Genomic DNA, 20,634 nt, shown 5'->3' on the forward strand with positions numbered 1-20,634 from the left:
GTTTGTCTGCATTTCTGAGTAAGTGTTGCTTCAATATACGAAGATAACCTTCCTTCTTCATTATTTCCTCGATTTGTGTCATCTTTACTACTCCTGCTGCAGAGATGCAACCTCAGATCATGATGGTGTCTCCTCCATATTCCACAGTGGGCTGCAAATTCAATTCAAGTTCTTCGTTTGGCTTCCGCCACACATTTATCTTGCCAACTGAATCAAAATCATTAGACTTGCTCTCGTCTGGAAAAATTACGCCATTCCACCAAGAAGTATCTTTATTTACACATTTCCTAGCAAACTGCAGCCTCTTTTTTTCTGTTCACCTCACTAATGAATCACACCACGAGCTCCAATAAGACCAATCACCTCAATGTCTTCAAGCTGGTATTTTGCCTTGAAGTAATCAACTGTTGGCAGATAAATGTTGATCTTTTCTTTATTGACATACTTTGGCTGGCTACTCCCCGTTTCAATCCTTATGGTAGGATCAATTACATATCCTTTCTTGGTAGTCTGGGAATACGCTATGATGTCAATACGTCTAGAGGAGCCATTAGTAGGAAGGCAAAAAACTTCCTCTTCTACTATCCAAGACTTTTTTCTTAAAGCAGTTGCAATTAAGGATCGAACATGATGGTGTCTGGCATTTCGGAGTAGTAAACCTCTGTTACACTGACCTAGGACGTGACCAAGAGTTTCAGTCTCCGGGCAGCCATGTCTGCACCGGGATCCGTCCAAAGAGCGACCAGGTACTCCTCTAACTGCTGCTAAATTGGCATTCATTTTGAGGCAGGGTACCTATTCAAATGTAGATAGTCCAGACTTATTAAAAATCCAGAAGTGTGTGTGTGTCTTGTTTTTGATATGCGGTCAAAATTCTCCATTCTTATGTAGTTGTAACTTTCGTTGCCATCTACGTTTGGTATAAAATGTAAATACTGTACATTCCTTTAACGACATAATTTTAGTTTTCAGCACTTAATAGTACATTATGCAACGAGCCTATAATGAAAGTAATTAAGACGCAAGTATGTTGTTTATGAAACTCGCCTGCGCTCGTTTCATAATTTTCATACGAGAGTCTTAATTACCATTATAGGCAAGTTTCATACGACTTTTTATGCTCGACCATATTTCTAACTTTAAATTATTCAGAAGTATACATTTTATTTGTATCTGACAGAAGATCGGAAGTGACCTTGTTCATAGCTCTTGAATTGTGAGATGTGCGCAGACGCGAAAGTATTGATTTTTTCCGAGGGACAATAATGTTATTGGCCTTGATGTAATGCAGAGAAAGTATAAGCTGGAAATTGATTTAGAATTGAAAAACGAGATGACAAATTGAATTTATTTGAATATTATTTACAATTAACGCTAATTATTATTGTAACAGAACATAACCTTCTGCGACAGTATTGGATTTCCAGCCTCCGTGACGTTTCCCTCGTCTTTCGATTATATATCCGAGAATAGTCGAAAACCTGAACTTTGATGAATAGGTGTACTTTAATGACATGCATTAAAGGACTGCTACCAGGTGTATAATTACTACATTTCGGCATGGTCGAGCATAAAAAAATTAATATTCTTATACTAAATTTCAAGTTTTTACTGTTATTGGTTTTGAAGATATTTTTGTTGTCCTAAACATCTGGACGAATGTGAGTGGACGAAAGGTAATGGACGGAACAAAGTGTGGACAAATTTCAATAAGTTGTTGAAATCCATAAACTACCGTTGTAACTATTATTTCACTAAGTTGACAGTAACATGCCACTTAGTACATTTAGGCTTATTAAAAACCTCCGTTCCTGTAATAGCTTTATAAACTATTGACATTTATAATGAATGTCAAGGGAATTACGGTTACCCAAGAAATTTTAAGCGTTCAGGAATCCGCCAAGAGAACCCTCTAGCGGCGTTACTGTGGAGCAAACACGCAATTATGACATGTGACATGCATTGCCGCACCTCCAGAGCTTATCGTGGGGCAATATTATAAATGTTGGTGGCATTATGGCCGCGTTGCGCTGTTTTACTGTGTTTTCAGTCAATAAACAATACAAACTACACCGCAAACAATGCCTACAGCTGTAATAGTGACGCCCAGTGGTCTGGAAAACTGCTGTATTGTGGTGTCAACACGCTAGGGGTTTGATTGTTGCTTACGTATGACCTATCTTTTCACAGGCGCTGTGTTAGAAGTGTACGAGATATTTTTCGCTTCTGCCAACTTGTAACATCTAATTCTCTTAATATATCGCAATCCGATTTATGCCATTATTCACAGATGACTGTTTGACTTCCGAGGTCATTGGAAAAGTCATTCATAATTGTTTTAAAAAATTGAAAGATGAAATAGAATATCTGGAAAGGTTCATTATAAATGCTGTAAAATAAGTAATTTTATGCTCGACTATGCCGAAATGTAGTAATTATACACTTGGTAGCAATCCTTTAATGCATGTCATTAAAGTACACCTACTCATTAAAGTACAGGTGTTTTCAGCCAATGACAACTCAGCTTACATGTGTTCAGCCAATGATAAGTCAGCTTTGTACCGTTACAAAACCGCAAGTATCGATTATTCTCGGATATGCAATCGAAAGAGAATTAGTGAAAAGCCACGGAGGCTGGAAATCCAATACTGTCGCAGAAGGTTATGTTCTGTTACTATAATAATTAGCGTTAATTGTAAATAATATTCAAATAAATTCAATTTGTCATCTCGTTTTTCAATGTCGAATTCAATAATCAAGGTTATACCAAGTTTAACGGGATTACACAAGGTCAGTGACATTATTGTTCCTCGGAAAAAATCAATACTTTCGCGTCTGCGCACATCTCACAATTCACGACATAGAACAAGGTCACTTCCGATCTTGTCAGATACAAATAAAATGTATATATCTGAATAATTTCAAGTTAGAAATATAGTCGAGCATAAAAAGTCGTATGAAACTCGCCTATAATGGTAATTAAGAAGCTCGTATGAAAATCATGAAATTCGCTTGCGCTCGTTTCATAAACATCCATATTCGCTTCTTAATTACTATCATTATAGGCTCGTTGCATAATGTACTATTATGCAATGTTTCTACATTTTGCGGCATTGAATTCATTTATAACACTGGTACAGGCTAATTTTAGTCATGTCATGTTGAATTACCGAAGAAGTAAGTTACAAATAAATGTGTTGCGAATTCCATAGCTGCTTCGTATATATATTTTTTTTTCGATTATGACAGCAAAATTGAGGGCTTTGCCGGAAGAAAGGCGAATAGACCTATACGCCCTTCTTCGGGAAAACGGTTTAAAATGTAGTGAATAATCATAGTAGCGAAATTTTGTTTTGATTGTACTGTACATACCTGCAGGACAGGGCTGCGTGAGTGTAAAACATTTTATTCAGGTGCGTTTTAAAATCTTAGATTGCATGTATCTCAATTCGCCATATTGACGTATACGCTTTTTTTCCGGCAAACCCCTCAATTACATTTTCTTATGCATTTATCACAACAATTGTTGCAAATCACGCCACTGTTGTAAAGTATTTAAGACTGTACATTAGGGTGTATAATTAAACTGTAAAGAATCAAGTTCCTGAAGTCGTATGATTTGTAACAATTTTTGTGATAAGTGCGTAAGAATGAGGTCATTTTTAGTTAAGAATTGAAAAACAAAATCTGTACAAAGCAATTAACACATTTTTAGCTTCAGAACACTAGCCAATTAAATGAAGACACTTCTGAATAGTTCATTCTCTATTTGTAATATTTTTTTACCCGTAAAACTAAAGAGAAAGATATTTTACTAACAACTTCAAATTAATGTAACTTTGAAAATATTGCGATTAGGACAAATGTTTATATGACTTGCTGTTCAGAATGTCTTCGGAAATAAGCTTCGTAATTGACGGTAAATCCTCGTGAATCACCCTATATATATATAAAGTACGGGCTCCCTTTATGTACAGGAATTGACCATTCTCACTGTCTTTCGTGAAATTCTTTCAAATTTTCTCTTGGAATAGGTCGAATATAAATAATGTCACACGTCAAAAAATAAAATACTCGTAATTATCTTTCTTGAGCTTTTGCGTCGATATGTAAGTATTTTGTCTGTACTCGATTTCAATTTAGTTTTTCTGCGACACGTTCATAGTGAAGCTACACAATCCGAGAAAAAAAAAAAACTTTTCATCTCATTATTTTAGTAGCATAAATGCATTTCTGTCATGGACAAAATCCCACTCCAATAAATTTAACGTCATGGTTAAATTTGAGTTTTAGTGAAGAGGATGAACTACGCTATCGAAAACGAACACATATTGATGTCTATGAACTTCAAATAAAAAGTTGCATCAAAGAACTGATAAGGATACTCGTAAATGCATTTTTAAGAACACGTCGCAATTCAGGAATTTCATAGAAAACACCCAATGTGCCATTATTCTAAATTATATGAAATATTTAAACACATTATAGTCTAATTATGAATTATAAAGAGATTTCAGTGTGCTAGAATAATATAGTAATAAGAAAGACACTCTTTCAGCTTTCCCAATAAGGGACTGCCTCATTGGACAAAGCATAAGAAACACACAGGGTGAAAAAAAAAAAAAAAAAACAGATCACAAAAGAGAAATGTAGGGAACGAACAAAAAAGGGAAATTAAGTACAGGAAAAATAATAGCATACATATAACAGGCCTAAACATAGTAGGCAAACAGATTAGACGTTCAAACAAAAGTTCTGCCTTGTTAGGAAACAAAGTACAGGTGGTATTTTAAAATGGCAAGTGATCCTCTGATAGCGGCAAGGGAAACATCACGAATGAAGTCGTTGTTCAGCTGGAACTTCTTGCAGAAAATGACTAAGAGGAGAAGTATTGTGCCCCTAGCACCAACCATTAGCCCAATTACTTCAATGGAGGTGAGGTGATATTTCTCCAAATAGAATGGAACTGTGGGCTCATAAATGCTACATTTTTCTGCGTGGACTTCAGCGGGCTGTTGTTCCTGTGCCTCGAACCTGACTGTCGGGTCGATAATGTAGGCGGATGTAGAGCCTGGTGGAATGGCAAGCATGTCAATTCGCCGACAGGATCCCTCTTCAGGGATGTCATGGACTTCTTCGTGTACAGTGAGACCTTTCTTCCTCAAGGATTCGGCAATCATGGACCTGGTTCTGTGATGTCTAGAGTTCCGCAGTGTCTCGCTGAAAGGACAGGCACCCAAAACGTGGCCAAGAGTTTCAATCTCACTGACGCAACGACGACAGTGGTTCCCGTCTCGGGACCTTCCTGGTATAGCACGCAGCGGACAAACATTAGCTGTCAGTTTAAGAGCTAGTCTCCATTAACTGCTAGTGAGGCGATCAGATTGTAGAGTCCCTTTATTGGCGGGAGTGAACTCCTTTATAGATGATGACGCCTTTCCCTTCCTGATTTAAAGAGCACCAATATTGAAATGCTCGCTACCTGAGCTCTTGTCTCAATTTTTTTCACTTTAAGTGAATCAGAAGAGATGTTTTGAAATTCAAGTTTATTTAAACAAACCCCTATTTCATTAGACAAGTTGCGACAAGCGTTGTACATAGATATTTTGGGATCGTTGAAAGTTCTGACATGCATATACTGTCATCGCAACAATACCAGAATTTCTCTGGCTATAGTGATTTCAAACTAATCAATTGAAAGTTAAAAACTTGGCAGTTCGATACTAAATACGAGTTCTGGACAAGACTGCTGTGCACAATTCACCTGTACCGTGACGTCAATCGCATGTTAGCAGAGTTTTCTCTTCATTTAATTATTACCTTGATAGACCTTGAGTTACTGAATCGGATGTAAGATATCGGACATGAAGACGGACTGATTATACCAATCTATATTAAATTGCGTGTAATTACATGTTACTACTGAATGAATATCGAATGTAATACGTTTCCGTATAGTTTTCCATTATATTTGCGAACATTCTAGAATATTATTCACTGGCTTGAACAATTTTTATATAACAGTAAGTGTGGTTCCAAACTGAAGGAATTAAAATAACACATATATTGTGCAACGGTTAGGAGTTAATACCTTCAGAAATTGACTAAGAACTTTCTAGAGTTTCATACACTGCCTGTGAGGCAAATTTCATTTAGAAGCAGGGACACATGTGAAATGACGCTTATTACACCCAGGGATTTAGTTCTGCCATGAATTAAAAACTAACGGTAAATTTTATCTAATGTTTCCCTCATTAGGTGTCATGAATTTTTATAATATGATACAAATATGTAAAAGGGGCTCTCGAAAAAAGTCACACTAAGGACTTTATCGTAATTTAAAAACTATCAATCTCGGCCAGGTTTCAATCTTAGGACTTCAGATCTAATGGTAAATATAGTAACCATTCATTGACCAAGGACGAGTGTGCAAAGAATGTGCAACTATTAGAACTGAAATAATATTGACTCTTATCCTTTGCTTTCAAATAAAGTTTTCACATAATTTTCCTTAAAAAGGATGAATAATAATGTAGTTAGATGATTTCCAATAGTTCTGACCCGCAGAGTTTGCGAACAGAAAGAGTCAGTAATCTTGCTTCCAAAAATAGAAAATTACACCAAAATCTTGTAATAATTTTCCAGCTATATTTCAACTGCAGAAATGATTTGGCGAATATTTTCACACCTTCATAGATAACTAATATTTCTGAAGAAGCAAAACAATGTTAATTTGAGATAGCACAAGGTAGCTTACAACAGTTTGAAGTTTATGATATCTAGAGCTCGAAATAATTTAAAAGTAATTTTAATTGTGTTATTGTTTTAGGAGGAATACATCAGGGCGATCCGATTTCTCCCAAACTGGGTGCCAAACATGGTCGCTAACATGGAAACACAGGACCAAACTACAAACGTGTCAAAGAAAAATGATGCGCAAAATTGTGGGCATATCACTGAAGGAGAAAATCTCAAATGCGACATTGTACCAACTGGCAGATACACAGGACATCACTCATGCAGCCATTACATCCAAATGGAAATGGGGTGGATACGTGGCCAGGCTACCAGGTGACAGATGGACATCCCGAGCTACCATGTGGGACCCCCGTATAGGAAGGAGACTTCAGGGCAGATCTCGGCGCAGATGGGCAGACTTCTTCAGAGAACAGGGAGGTCAACAATGGTTCAGAGAGGCAAGAGACAGAAGAAAGTGGAAGCTACTAGAGGGACATTTGTGCATAGACAGGAAGTTGTGAAAGGCAGTGAGAGAATCATTGTTAAAGAAATTCAAGTTCTTAGACTTAAATATCACGTCTAACGTTAACTAGCTCATCACGTTAGAAAAATAGAGCTTTACCTTCATGGGACACAATAGGCTATCTCTATCTTTATCTTATTGTTTTGGGGCAAAATACGATAATTTTCGAAATTGAAAGAAACTTACATTGTACGTTTTTCTGATGTTTGCATTAACCCAAAGACATGCATGAAGCATCTCTGACGCAGGTAATATAAAAATTGCTACAATCCACCACTTAACTCACATAAAATGTCCAGTAAACATGGCACTCATGTCTAGTATCAAGATGTTCTTGAGTTAATTTAAATTTACAACAGATATAAAAATGTTTGCTGTAGTCACTATTATTTCCCCCTACAACAATCCAGATCTCTCTCACATTGCTGCCCATGTAATATTTACGCCCTTTCTCCAATATGGATGGCTGTTCTAGAACAAACTAGATAAATTTGTCGGTGTCAAACATCTCGTAGAGTGCAAGATCACAAAATAAAGGACTGGAACTATGCCCCATTACGCCATACGGAAGGCAGTTTGTTGAAAGACATTGTATATAATACTATACAAGGTCTTTGGGTTTGATATGCGCTGATGTTATATAAATTTGAACATATGATTTTCTATTAACTGTTTAATTTCATTCACGTAATAACAATTCGATAGGCTAAAATTAGGTTAGGTTACCTGTGGGAGTGCGAGCAATGTCAACTGTGCCTTATTTCAACCTTTCCTTCGTGCTACAGGAAAGCATTTTCCATAGCTTGACAAACTCATTCTCGCTGTAGTATGTAAAGGAACTAAAGCAGCATTTACATAGTTCTATTTTCCATGCGTGTATGCATGCAAACTGGAAAGAATATTGAAAGAATCAAGACGATTTTGTGTCTACATGATGCGCCGTTTTGAACATCGTCTTCACTGAGTAAATATATTAATTAATATTAAATATCAATATTACATTCATTGTTTGAATGCGTGAAGTTGAAAGAAAAGTTTAACCGGGTAGATGTATATTAATGGATTCATGCTCATCGATTTACGGGGAAACAGCTGGCGACACTGACTAAACAAAAGAACGACCAGTGGCGTAGCATGAAATTTTGAGCAGGGGAAGCTAACTCAAGTTGCCTTTCATGCAATATGAGAAAACGTATTACAAAAATACAGTCTTAAAATAAATAGTAATCAATTTCAAGTCAGCAGTCGAAGATTGGTTGGAACATCGTAAGTAACACCAATAAGGCATGACCTCAAATGATACGTAGTAAAATATAATTTCACGGTTTACGCATAGCTCTTAACAAATAGACACGTATACGTATAACATTAGCTCACTCCCTGTCATACTTAGAGAAATCACAATATTAGTATCATTACGTAAGTATGCGTCTGTCTTTTGGTTGTGTCCTTCATTGACAGCAAGGGAGTCGGTCATTTGTTTTTTAAATCAAACTTTTGTTCGTAAGTCAGTCTTGATAATACAATTGTCCTAAAAAAAATTCAAGTAAATTAGAGTCAGGAACTGTTATTTCGCTCATTATTTATTATATCAGCCACAATGCACACTAACACTTCAACTGAACACAACTGACGAAAAGGGATAACTCGGAGACTACTTATTTTAAATGTTAAAGCTAGCTTCTTGCGAGCCTTGCGACTAGGGTAGTTTAGTTAGAAAGGAATGGAAAATCTGCGGGATGGATTACACAGAAGAAACGATTCTGCTTGGAAGCTGGTGTGTGCAGGCTTCTTGTTTACTGCTGAATCACAAATCATCCTGAGCTGCCGCATCACAATATTTAACGCGTAAATATAAATTCTATTAAAATTAATAAATAATTTTCTCCATATACTGCAGGTTTATTATGAAACTGGGGAAGCTAAGCTTTTTAGCTTACATTGACGCTACGCCAATGAGAACGACCATACGATAAATCGATAGCGATAAATCTAGCTGCAAAAATTATTGCGATGTCTGACTGATTTGTTGAAATTCAAAATTGGTCGAAAATGGATAGACGTCATATAAACGAAATAGGCAATATAACAATAGTACCAAAAACAAAAATGATGGCCAAAGAATAAGTTGATCTGTTAAATTACACTTTAGGAAGTATGAACATGAAGTTGTAACAAAGACATGCGACTTACGCTGTGAGCTGGATCTGCGAATGATGTTCTCCAGGAAAGTGTTTTGCGGAGCAACAAGACCTCGGCGTCCACCCGGCATACTGGTAGTGACGTCACTCAACAATCAGCGTCGTCTTCTGTCAACTTTATTAAATGGAGGCACACGATCATAGAGGGCAGCACTCACTCGCGAATCCTACTCTCTTGACTTCGTAGCAGACCTATCACTTTCCCTAGCGGGAACCCCGTAATATTCGTTGATTATCATTGTTACGTGAAATAAAAGTCTTTATCTTTCGTCGCTTGTTTATATTTATTCATTGAAGAAGAAACAAAAATATACAAAAGTCCGTCCCACAGTGCGTGCTCTGGTTTACTGCGCATTACATGGTGGTTCCATAGTCCTGTCTTGCACTGAGAGACGCTACAGTCGGCTGTTCCAAGTGTTGCCGTTACGTGGTTGCCTTAGCCACAGTCCAGGTGAATCTCTCTTTCCTGTTGCCGTCTTTGGTTTCGTAGCAACATGGCGACAGAGGCAGAGAGCAGAGACATCCTTCAAAACAATTCCTGCGAGCAGTCACCGTCACTCTCTGATTCCATAACGGCAAGGGGGGCAGCGAGGCGGTTGAGAAGAAATCTGCAACGTAAATCAAAATTCACTTGAGCACTCCTTGTTAAAAAATGTGTCATAAATTAGTGTAATTACTTTTGAATGATAGCAATAATTCTATCACATAATTCAACTATTGTGACGTTTTGTTAAGTGAACTGTGAGTCAAGTTACAGCGAGCTCACAATATGTGCATCAGATACGTGTGCAACATCCGACGATAAGATCACATATCACCGTCCTTCGCAAGTCTCTCGTGGCTCCGACTTAAAGAACGCAGTACTTTACACTCTTTGTCTTTACAATTTCGAATTCTGCACATCTCAACACCAAATTACCTTTCGTCTCGTTTCCCTTGTCTATACTCTAACCACGACGTAAATACCAGATCACTTATCTGTGGCACGCTAAGTACATAGAACATCTTGTTATTCATCATCTTTTACAATATCCACCTCGCGTCAATGGAATTCCTTGTCACAAAGTATTAGGGGCTGCAAGACAACAAACACCTTAAAGAACAGCTTAAAAGATAACATTATTAGCATTTCACTCCAATCATACTGATTTAAACTATCACTGACTACACTGTTACTTTTTTCTTTAGACATCATCCTGATTGTGCTGTATTTTCAAAATTGTCTCATAATAATCTCTTTCTATTATCTAATATCATTTGAAATATATTAACATTCTATGTATTTTAGTTTAATTCTGCTACACAGTTTATTTTAGTGTTTAATTAATAGTTCATAGTATTTTTTGTTTAATTCATAAATAACTCTTGTATACATTAACTCTCATCTAAATCAAATTGTTGAATTCTTTGTAAGTTCATGCATATGTATATACACTTTTTGCTGGTTGAGTGGAAGAGAAGGCCTTACGGCCTTAACTCTGCCAGCTAAAATAAATCATTATTATTATTATTATTATTATTATTATTATTATTATTATTATTATTATTAATATTATTATTAAATTATTGCGTTTATAAAAAAATTTAAATGTATTCCAGAACATTGTATCTTTTCCGTCATGTCGCCACAGCATTCCTTCGGTATCAAATCGTCCTCTGCAGGTTTGTTGCATTTTCAGTTCCGCAGAAACTTTCCATATAAACTAGACTGTGACTTTAAATATTGAATTTGTATTATGTTATCAGCACATTATTATTATTATTATTATTATTATTATTATTATTATTTTGGAAACATCAGTCTTTCTGCAGGATACGTGAATTGGTTTTAAAACTACCAAGTAATAAAACAAGGTGGTTATAATTAAACTGACGGTGTTCAGCGTGGCACAGCACGGACTGTAATGGTCGTAAGAGTGTGAAACTTCGTAGATATGCTAATTACCCAATGCGCTCGCGAATTATGCCAAAAAATTAGTTCTAAGTCTCGCCACCCGTGTAAATATGGCGCTGTAAGCAGTCAAAACGTGCAATTGTCTGTAACTCTCAGGTCAGTATGTTCTCTCGGTTGCATTGCATTCAGCGTATTCCGAATCTCACCGATCCGATGGCATCAATGACGTCACGTTGCAGCGAAATAAGGAACAAAACTGCTGGAAGGATCGATGGCTGTCATGGCGACTGTACAAGTTGTTGTCTGTGCTACGCTAGCAAAATTTTGCGAAATTTTCGTATTGCCATCTCGTTCAAAGAAAAGATAGCATAAACAATTTATTTCTTGAACCGGTAGTAATATCTGGTCCGTTGACATGTTCGCTCATAAGCCATTAACATATTGTTTTTACGTTGTGCTCATTACAAACAATACAGCAGAACTAAAGCAGAACACACCGCCATGACACAACAGTGCACGATGTCATTCGTCTGCTAATTCCCGCCCTATACAAGAACCAATCAGATTCACTGATGGCGGCTGATGGAGACTGCCATTACCTCTGCAAGATGATGGCACCGGTGCGACACCGGTGGAGCATTAATGACGTCATCGGTGGAATTCGGAACACCGTGATGTCATCGGATTGCTCACCGGTGAGATTCGGAATACGCTCATTGTGTGAGTTCCCCGTTGCTTGGTGACGCTTGTTCAAGTGAATGTTCGTTGAAAATTTAAAAGGTTGAACTTTTCCTTGTGAAACGCAATGGCTATTGAGAAGAGAGACCGTGCACTGCTAGTGAAGTTGTTTTACCAGAATGACGGCAATAGCAAAGCTGAATTGCTGGAATATCGCCGACAGAAATAGTTGAGAAGAGGTTCCATGTCAATTAATGGACTGAAGAAAATGATGAAAAAATATTCGAGGAAACAGGTGAATTAGGTGTCGCACCAGGGAGAGGATGGCCTGACCTAAAGGCTAGCATACAAAGACATGTCGCTCTGATTACACCAGATATGGTACGAGCAACCTTCGACCATGCCGTGTTACGGATCCAACATGTTGCTGAGGTGGGAGGCCATGTTGAACAGTGTTTGTAACCATAGTTCCTAATAAACATACCGTTATCATGTGTTTGATCTTTCCTGCCTTTTTCCTGCGCCCATACCTCGTTCTGACTGGTTATTGCGCCATATCTTTACCTGTGGAACTAATTAAATTTTTGGAATAATTCGCGAGCGCATTGCTTAATTAGCATATATACGAGGTTCCACACTCCTACTATCATTACAGTCCGTGCTGTGCCACGCTGAACACCGTCAAGGTGGTTATAATTAAACTGACGAGGTTTCAATTGCTGTACAGTATGAATTTTGTAGCGATACTAGTGTCAAATGCACCGCAAAATCTTGCGAACTCTTGACCAGGCGAGCGACAATTCACGTGACACAGCTTGAGCACTGGCTGCAGAATTCGAATCATGTGTTGCACGGCCAGCTACGGCTACAGAAACTTCATCAACGACTTCTATGAGGATGGGCCGCCAACCTATCCCTGGTGCGACACCTAATTCACCTGCTTCCTCGAATTTTCTCATCATTTTCTTCAGCCCATTAATTGACATGGGACCTCTTCTCAACTGTTTAGGCTGGTTCACAATGTATTAAAAGGTGAGCATTTACAATTAACGAGAAACTTTCCGGATCCCGGGAACGGAAATGAGAGTTGGCCAAATTTTAACTTTGCCATTCTCGTTTCCGATCACAGCCTACTAGATTCATTTTGTTGTCATCAAAAAGCTATTTGGTCGTCATATATTTTGTAGCAAGGAGGCCGTGACATAATATATTGCTTGTAACTAACGCAGAAATTCAATAGAATCACTTTCAATACGGTATATGCTTCGTGTATATGTGACCAGCCTACGACGTGAATTGAATTCTTAAATATTCCATGTCTTATATTTCGAAGCTGGTTAACCTGTGTTTATGTTGCTTGGCTTGTACTCTTGAGAGAATGTTATTGGTCAAGTATACACAAATAATATCAGAATGCTTAATATCGACTTTACACATCGTTATTGACATATACAGGTGTTTCAAAAATACGGGGCATAATTTCAAGTATATATTTCCCTCGTGTAGACAATCAAAATAGTTCCTTACAACATGTGTCCGGAAATGCTTCATTTCCGAGTTATGGCCTTCACAACATTGAAATTCACCGGAACGTTTTTCTTTCCTCAGGTCGTTGTCATTACAGAAGATGTTCAAAATGTCCACCTCCTGCTTGAATACAGACCTCACATCGATGTCTCATTGACCTGCGAACACGATCCCAAACTCCACGAGTATTGCGTACTGTATGTCCTCAGAACATGCCACAATTCGATTCCGAAGGGATTCCAAATCAGGCACCGGAGACGAATAAACCAATGATTTTAAATGGCCCCACAAGTAGAAATCGAGAGGGTTCAGATCAGGTGAGCGTGGAGGCCGAGCAATTGGGCCAACTCTACCTATCCATCGATCAGGAAACCTTCGATCCAAGTACCGGCGAGCCGTACGACTGAAGTGTGCAGGAGCGCCATCATGCAAGAAGTGAATGTGTTGACGATTGAACAGTGGAGTGTCTTCTAAAACATGAGGTATGGTGTTTTCCAGGAAGTTTGTGTACGCCTGCCCCGTAAGTCTGTTTATAAGTTCGTGGGGTCCAACTAATCAATCACCAATGATACAGGCCCACATGTTGAGGGAGAACCGCACCTGGTGATGAGATGGAACAGTTGGACGTAGGTTTTCATACGCCCATACATGCTGATTGTGGAAATTTGTTATGCCATCTCGTGTGAACTGTGCTTCATCTGTAAATAATACTAAGGCAAGAAAGTTCGGATTTACACCACACTGCTGCAAGAACCACTAACAGAACCTAACTCGTGCAGGGTAATTTGCTGGTGACAGGGCCTGTACACGTTGCAAATGATAAGGATACAATTGATACTCTTTCAACAGTCTCCAGACAGTCGTATGAGGAACATTGACTTGCAACGCTACCCTTCTTGTGCTGATAGAAGGAGTCATGTTCACAGCCTCCAGAATCTCCTTCTGTACTTCTGAAGTTGTAGATCTTGGACGTCCCCTTCCCAAACCAGGAGTTAAATTTTCCATACTCGCACAGACGGTAATGGAGACGTACAAATGTCTTCCGATCTGGACATTGTCGCTGTTGGTACCTCTTCTGATACAAACGACGAGCCAGCGCAGCATTGCCGTCCGCCTTACCGTACATGAAGTGTATCTCTGCCAGCTCTTGATTTGAATACATGTCGCACAGTCTAACGCCTACACAACACTGAATGTAACCTTCGCCTCGGAATGAACTGTCAGAGTGCCCTCTTAATGTCTCCTTTGACGGCAACGACCTGCGGAAAGAAAAACGTTCCGGTGAATTTCAATGTTGTAAAGGCCATAACTCGGAAATAAAGCATTTCCGGACACATGTTGTAATGAACTATTTTGATTGTCTACATGTGGGAAATGCATACCTGAAATTATGCCCCGTATTTTTGAAACACCCTGTATATCGATACGCATAATCGTTTCCGTTCTCTGTTTACTCGTACTGTGAATAAAAAAATCTTAATGTTTACGCTCTTCGCTTACTGTTTTCGTTCTGGTTCTCATTCCCGGTTTGTTGTGGACCAGCCTTTTCTGTCGGCTATATTCCCGCAATGCAGCGTTGCTATTGCTGTCATTCTGGTAAAACAACTTCACTAACAGTGCACGGTCTCTCTTCTCAATAGCCATTGCGTTTCACAAGGAAAAGTCCAACCTTCTAAATTTTCAACGAACATTCACTTCACTAACGGAATCAACACGCGTCACAAGCAACAAGGAACTGACACAATGCAATGCAACCGGAAGAACATACTGAAGTCAGAGATACAGACAATTGCACGATTTGACTGCTTACAGCGCCATATTTACACCTGGTGGCGAGACTTGGAACTAGTTATTTTTTGGCATATTTCGCGAATTCATTGGTTAATTAGCGTAATATCTACGAAGTTTCACATTCCTACGACCATTAGAGTCCGTGCTGTGCTACGCTAAACACCGTCAGTTTAATTATAACCATCCTGTATAATCCTGTGCAAATGTGTTTAAAAATCTTTTCCACTGTCCAACTTAAAACACTGAAGTGCCACAGGGTTCAATTTAAATATATCTTGGTGATCTTCATAAATGAAATCTGTAATACAAGAACAAGTACTGACTATTTATTATTCACTAACGTTTTAAAAAATCTTCTGCTAACTTGCAATCTCTTCAAAGTGACATGAAGCAATTGAAAAATGATCGGAAGAGATTGTCATGAAAGTTAATGTTCCCAAAACTGATGTCATAACCTTTTCGAGAAAAACTACGTCTCTGAAATTAGATGTAACTTAAATACTAATCAAATTAGTAGAACATAGTACGTTAAAGACAAAACAACCATGTAGTTTCATGTATAATGATGAAATTAGAATGTTTGCGTCTATTGTGGCCAGTGACTTATTCTTCCTCTACGTTGTTTCCCTTTAATACATCACATTAATCAGTGAGGTCGAAACTGGAACATGCATCTATAATCTGGAATTATACAACTGACCCAGTTGAATTACAGAATAACCTCATGCAAGTTCATGTCGTAGTGTCCATTTATATTTCTGCTATATGACTCCCAAACTATTTATGGGAGAAACTGCGATTATTTCCAAGTGGTACAGTTCAAATTCCAGGCGCCAGAACTTTGATTCCCTGTTTTTACTTAAAATCATTAAAGATAATACAGGGACATCATTTTATTTTTACTTCAATTTTTATTGTACCTGAGTTTTTTTATGTACTTCACTCCCACCACTTCTACTATGAAGTTCCAACTGTCCTCCACACAGGACCAAGGCCGCATATAGTAAACAATACTGAGTTAGTGAGTATAGTACGTTCCAGAAATATGTTCGCGTTTTCCAGTGACGAAAGGACTTTCAATATTAAATCATATTTTCGCACAGGTACTGTCGTCCATTTGCCTACGTCGCATCCCGATTTCCCCCACCTGCTTCTGCTCGTCCCTCTGTAAAGGCTACTGGCTGGGTCGTCTTAGCTCTTTTCTGAAAATATTAATTTCTGTTAGGAATTGGACGTTTACGTAATATTATACAACTGTCTAAAATACTTAAATAAAAGAGCCTCGCTAAGTAATTAACTGTCACATGATTTCCCCCCTTTCTACGATCCTGCGACATGGATGGACAGTAGATATCATGTCTGAGTAATTTTATCTGTGTGGGTCGGGCAGAAGTGAAGACTGAATTTACAGTACGTAAGGTACTCTTTTATAGAGTAGGTAAAGAATTATTTCAATATGAGTTACTAATACGAAGGACGAAACTGGTAATTGGAATTCTGATGAAATAGTCTATAGTGCGATAATATGCACAAAAGAACTGAAGCCTCTATTGAAATCAACGGCCACCATTTTCTAAATGTTTTTAAATATCTACATTATGATTATTTTTCAATTTAACTCCATTCTCTATATTGTACGCTAATGTACTGTAGATAGAATAATATGTACTGCATAATGAATACGTTCGCATGGATAACTCAGTTCGTGAGTAAACACACTCATTGTTAATACAGTACTGTACTTTGATTAACAAAAACCTAATAAAAATTATCAAACTCAAAATCGTGATATTTCCTAGTTTACGTAAATGGATGAACTACTTTTCTTCCCTCCTATACCTAGTAAAGTGATTTGTTTGTATTTTACACCAGTATCATCCAACTCCAGTCGTGGAAGAGGATAGCAAACGAGGTTTCCTTTTCTCAACCGTTAACCCAAAGGTATAGCCAGGTTAATACAGTGTTAAAAATGGCAGTAAAAATAAAATGATATCCCTGTATAATTATGAATCTCTTATGAACAACGTTAGCTTTCGTGTTCACACGAAAGGAATGGAAAGTCACAATCTCCTTTACAACAGAAATTTTTAAATCTCTTTGCCCTATCTTCTGATATATTGCAACTACCAGTTTGTAATTATACAAAAATATACGAATTTAATTTAGAAATTTAGGATTTGGAAAATTATTTTAAATACTTTTCATTATTATTATTATTATTATTATTATTATTATTGACTTTATTATAATCAATAGTACAGAATATGAGAATGAAAGCTGCTATTGGCTCCTGAGAAATTAAGCTTGTGCAATGCGATGAAAGAGTAATGGAACGGAGAAAAATTCTCTCCGGCGTCGGGATTTGAACCCGGGTTTTCAGCTCTACGTGCTGACGCTTTATCCATTAAGCCACACCGGATTCCACCCCGGCGTCGGAAGAATCGTCTCAGTTTTAAGTTCCAACTCTTGGGTTCCCTCTAGTGGCCGCCCTCTGCACTACGTCATAGATATCTATGAACCTAGGACTGAAGTCCACACATGTGCTGAGATGCACTCGTAATGAGTGACTAGTTTGGCCGGGATCCGACGGAATAAGTGCCGTCTTAAATGACGAAGCGATTTACGCATATCATGTACATTATTATTATAATGTACCGAAATACATATGATATTTCCATGCAGATATTCTGCGTCATCATACGATGAAAGAGTAATGGAACGGAGAAAAATTCTCTCCGGCGCCGGGATTTGAACCCGGGTTTTCAGCTCTACGTGCTGACGCTTTATCCACCAAGCCATATTTCTCCGTTCCATTACTCTTTCATCGTATGATGACGCAGAATATCTGCATGGAAATATATGTACTTCGGTACATAATAATAATAATAATAATAATAATAATAATAATAATAATAATAATAATAATAATAATAATATATATATATATATATACTTGTGCAGATATGATTCGCAAATAAACGTCATCGCATACACAGTTGTAATTTACAATTGCTGGTCGCTTACATGATTGTGTCTCCCACCTACATTCTGACGACAAGTTCCACATTCTCCTAATAATCAGCATTCGAACCTTCGCGTGCTTGTTGCCAGATTAATGGCGGAATGCTGGAACAGTATCTCATCATCACACGCTACAGTATCTCTCACGTCATAAAACACAAATCACAGACATCCGGCACAAACAGAACTGTCCTAAGATATGAGTCAGGCATATGTGAATTCCTGAGGTACAAAACGATAGATGTTATTCTTGACGGGCTTTTCTTTTTTGTTGACTATTACACTTTTACTACGTCACACTACTTTTGACCAATAAAACGGAACGAAAGGACGTCTTTCAACCAATCATGGCTGCTTATCGCATAATTTTATCGCGTCCCTAGCATTTGTTTAATTTTATCGCGTCCCTAGCACTTGTTTATTTATATCACTACCCTAGTATTTGTTTCTTTGTTTGCCAATATTTCAAACTGCACTGGTCTGGACGTCAAAAAAACAGAAAATTACAAACCACTCCAGTCGATGCACAGCAGTTTCAAATATGACTCGCATTGGCATTCAAGAACAAGAATTAATGAAGATCACGGGTCATAGCTATGCATCTTCCCTGAAATCCTATTTACAAATAAATGAAGAGTACCATTCGGAAATCCTGAATAAGTTGAGGAATACGCCATGTACATCAACGAGTTCACTTCTTTTACGCACACGTCCAATATAACATCAACTGAACCACCAACCACTAAAACATTCTAATATGAAAATTTTACTTTCAATAATTGTTTCATTTAAAATTATTCATGTTTACTTTTTATTTCATCATCGTTAATTAAAACGTTTGTTGTTTATTTCATCATCCCTAATTAAAACTTTTCTAACACTTGTTTGTATTATTTAGGTTATGTTATAGCTTCTGCTATATGATATTATGAATAGTCACGTATCAGAGATTGTTTAATACTAAGATTTATTGAAAATCATCTGTCAAGTGACGGTGATTACTGGGATCCGGATAATTGAAGTGGAATGCAACTGTTTTAATAAAAATGAAACTGAATCAACAAAGGCATCTTGATCAGTAACTGTCCACAGAGTTCAATGAAGATTCCATAGTTGTACAACTGATAACAATAAAACAGCTAATCTTAACACGCTACTGCCTTTTAGAGTAATATTTGTGATGTTGAGATGGTACAATAATACATTTGAAGACAGTTGTATTTTCGAAGGTCAATTAATATTTTATTGTATTGGAGTACTTCGTTACTTCTAATTTTTATATACTTTCTTCTAATCGTGTAATAGTCAATTAAATTTCACTCGAGTTTTCATTTTCTCTAGATAAATCAAAATCTCTAGTGAGATCACTGTTGATAATAATTTAGCTAATTATTCATGTACTAATAGACTCGCAGAAGTTACTTTATGCAACCTGGATCATAGCTAGCGGTTAGTCACGTTAGTGTGAGAATTCAGGCGTAATCGCAGAGTGAAATAGACGCCATGAAGAACTGAATCATGCCAGTTAATTTGATTTAGGATCGATTACATCCACATTGTTAATTAGAGTAAATTTTTAATCGAAGATCAAGAATGTGAGACATATTTCTATAGACACCTTAGAGGTAATGTATGATAAGCCCAAATTCCTTCAATTTTGAGATTATAGCAATATACATTAGGGGTGAGATGTATCTGAAGTTATATTGTGTACAACTGATTTCGGATTTAATGCACATTTTTTAAAGAAAACGATCATGTACTAAGGATATACTACGACAAATCCACGTAACTCTGTTACTTCTATGCCTGTCTTATAATTTTCAAGATATATGTATATTATGGTTCTACTGTACCAAAAATAAAAGGAATAGACAAGACTAATAGTAAAGGCTTTATACTGGACCCAACTGTTAGATTTGAGATGAGCCAGACCCAACCATCCGAGGTCAACAAAGAGAAACAACAAATTTATAAGCCTACTATTCCGTATTTTCGAGAAAAATATCAGATGGAAGGCACCTGGGAAGTACATGGTTTAATGATCGGAGCGAGGGGCACCATCCCACGATCAACTGTAAACAATATCAAAACATTTGGAATCCATGACATCATTCCAAAAATAATTACTTCAACCATTAAAGGATCTATGGCAATTCTGAAAAATCATTTATACGGAATATCATAATCCCCCCCCCCCATTCTATTCGTTAGTGTGTGATTGTTACAATATATGTACAAATTTATTATTTCTTAAATTT

The 20,634-nt window shown here is 37.3% G+C and overlaps 1 long non-coding RNA gene across 1 annotated transcript in view; it reads right to left on the reverse strand.

Moving 5' to 3' along the window:
• Positions 1-9,460: 9,460 nt before the first annotated feature.
• LOC138704348 (uncharacterized) overlaps positions 9,461-20,634 on the reverse strand; it is a 165,491-nt gene continuing 154,317 nt past the window's right edge. Inside the window, exon 3 of the long non-coding RNA XR_011333330.1 lies at positions 9,461-10,070. This is a non-coding gene — a long non-coding RNA (uncharacterized lncRNA). The remainder of the gene's footprint in view (positions 10,071-20,634) is intronic.

The sequence above is a fragment of the Periplaneta americana genome, chromosome 8, assembly GCF_040183065.1.
Source record: "Periplaneta americana isolate PAMFEO1 chromosome 8, P.americana_PAMFEO1_priV1, whole genome shotgun sequence".
Classification (NCBI taxonomy): domain Eukaryota; kingdom Metazoa; phylum Arthropoda; class Insecta; order Blattodea; family Blattidae; genus Periplaneta; species Periplaneta americana.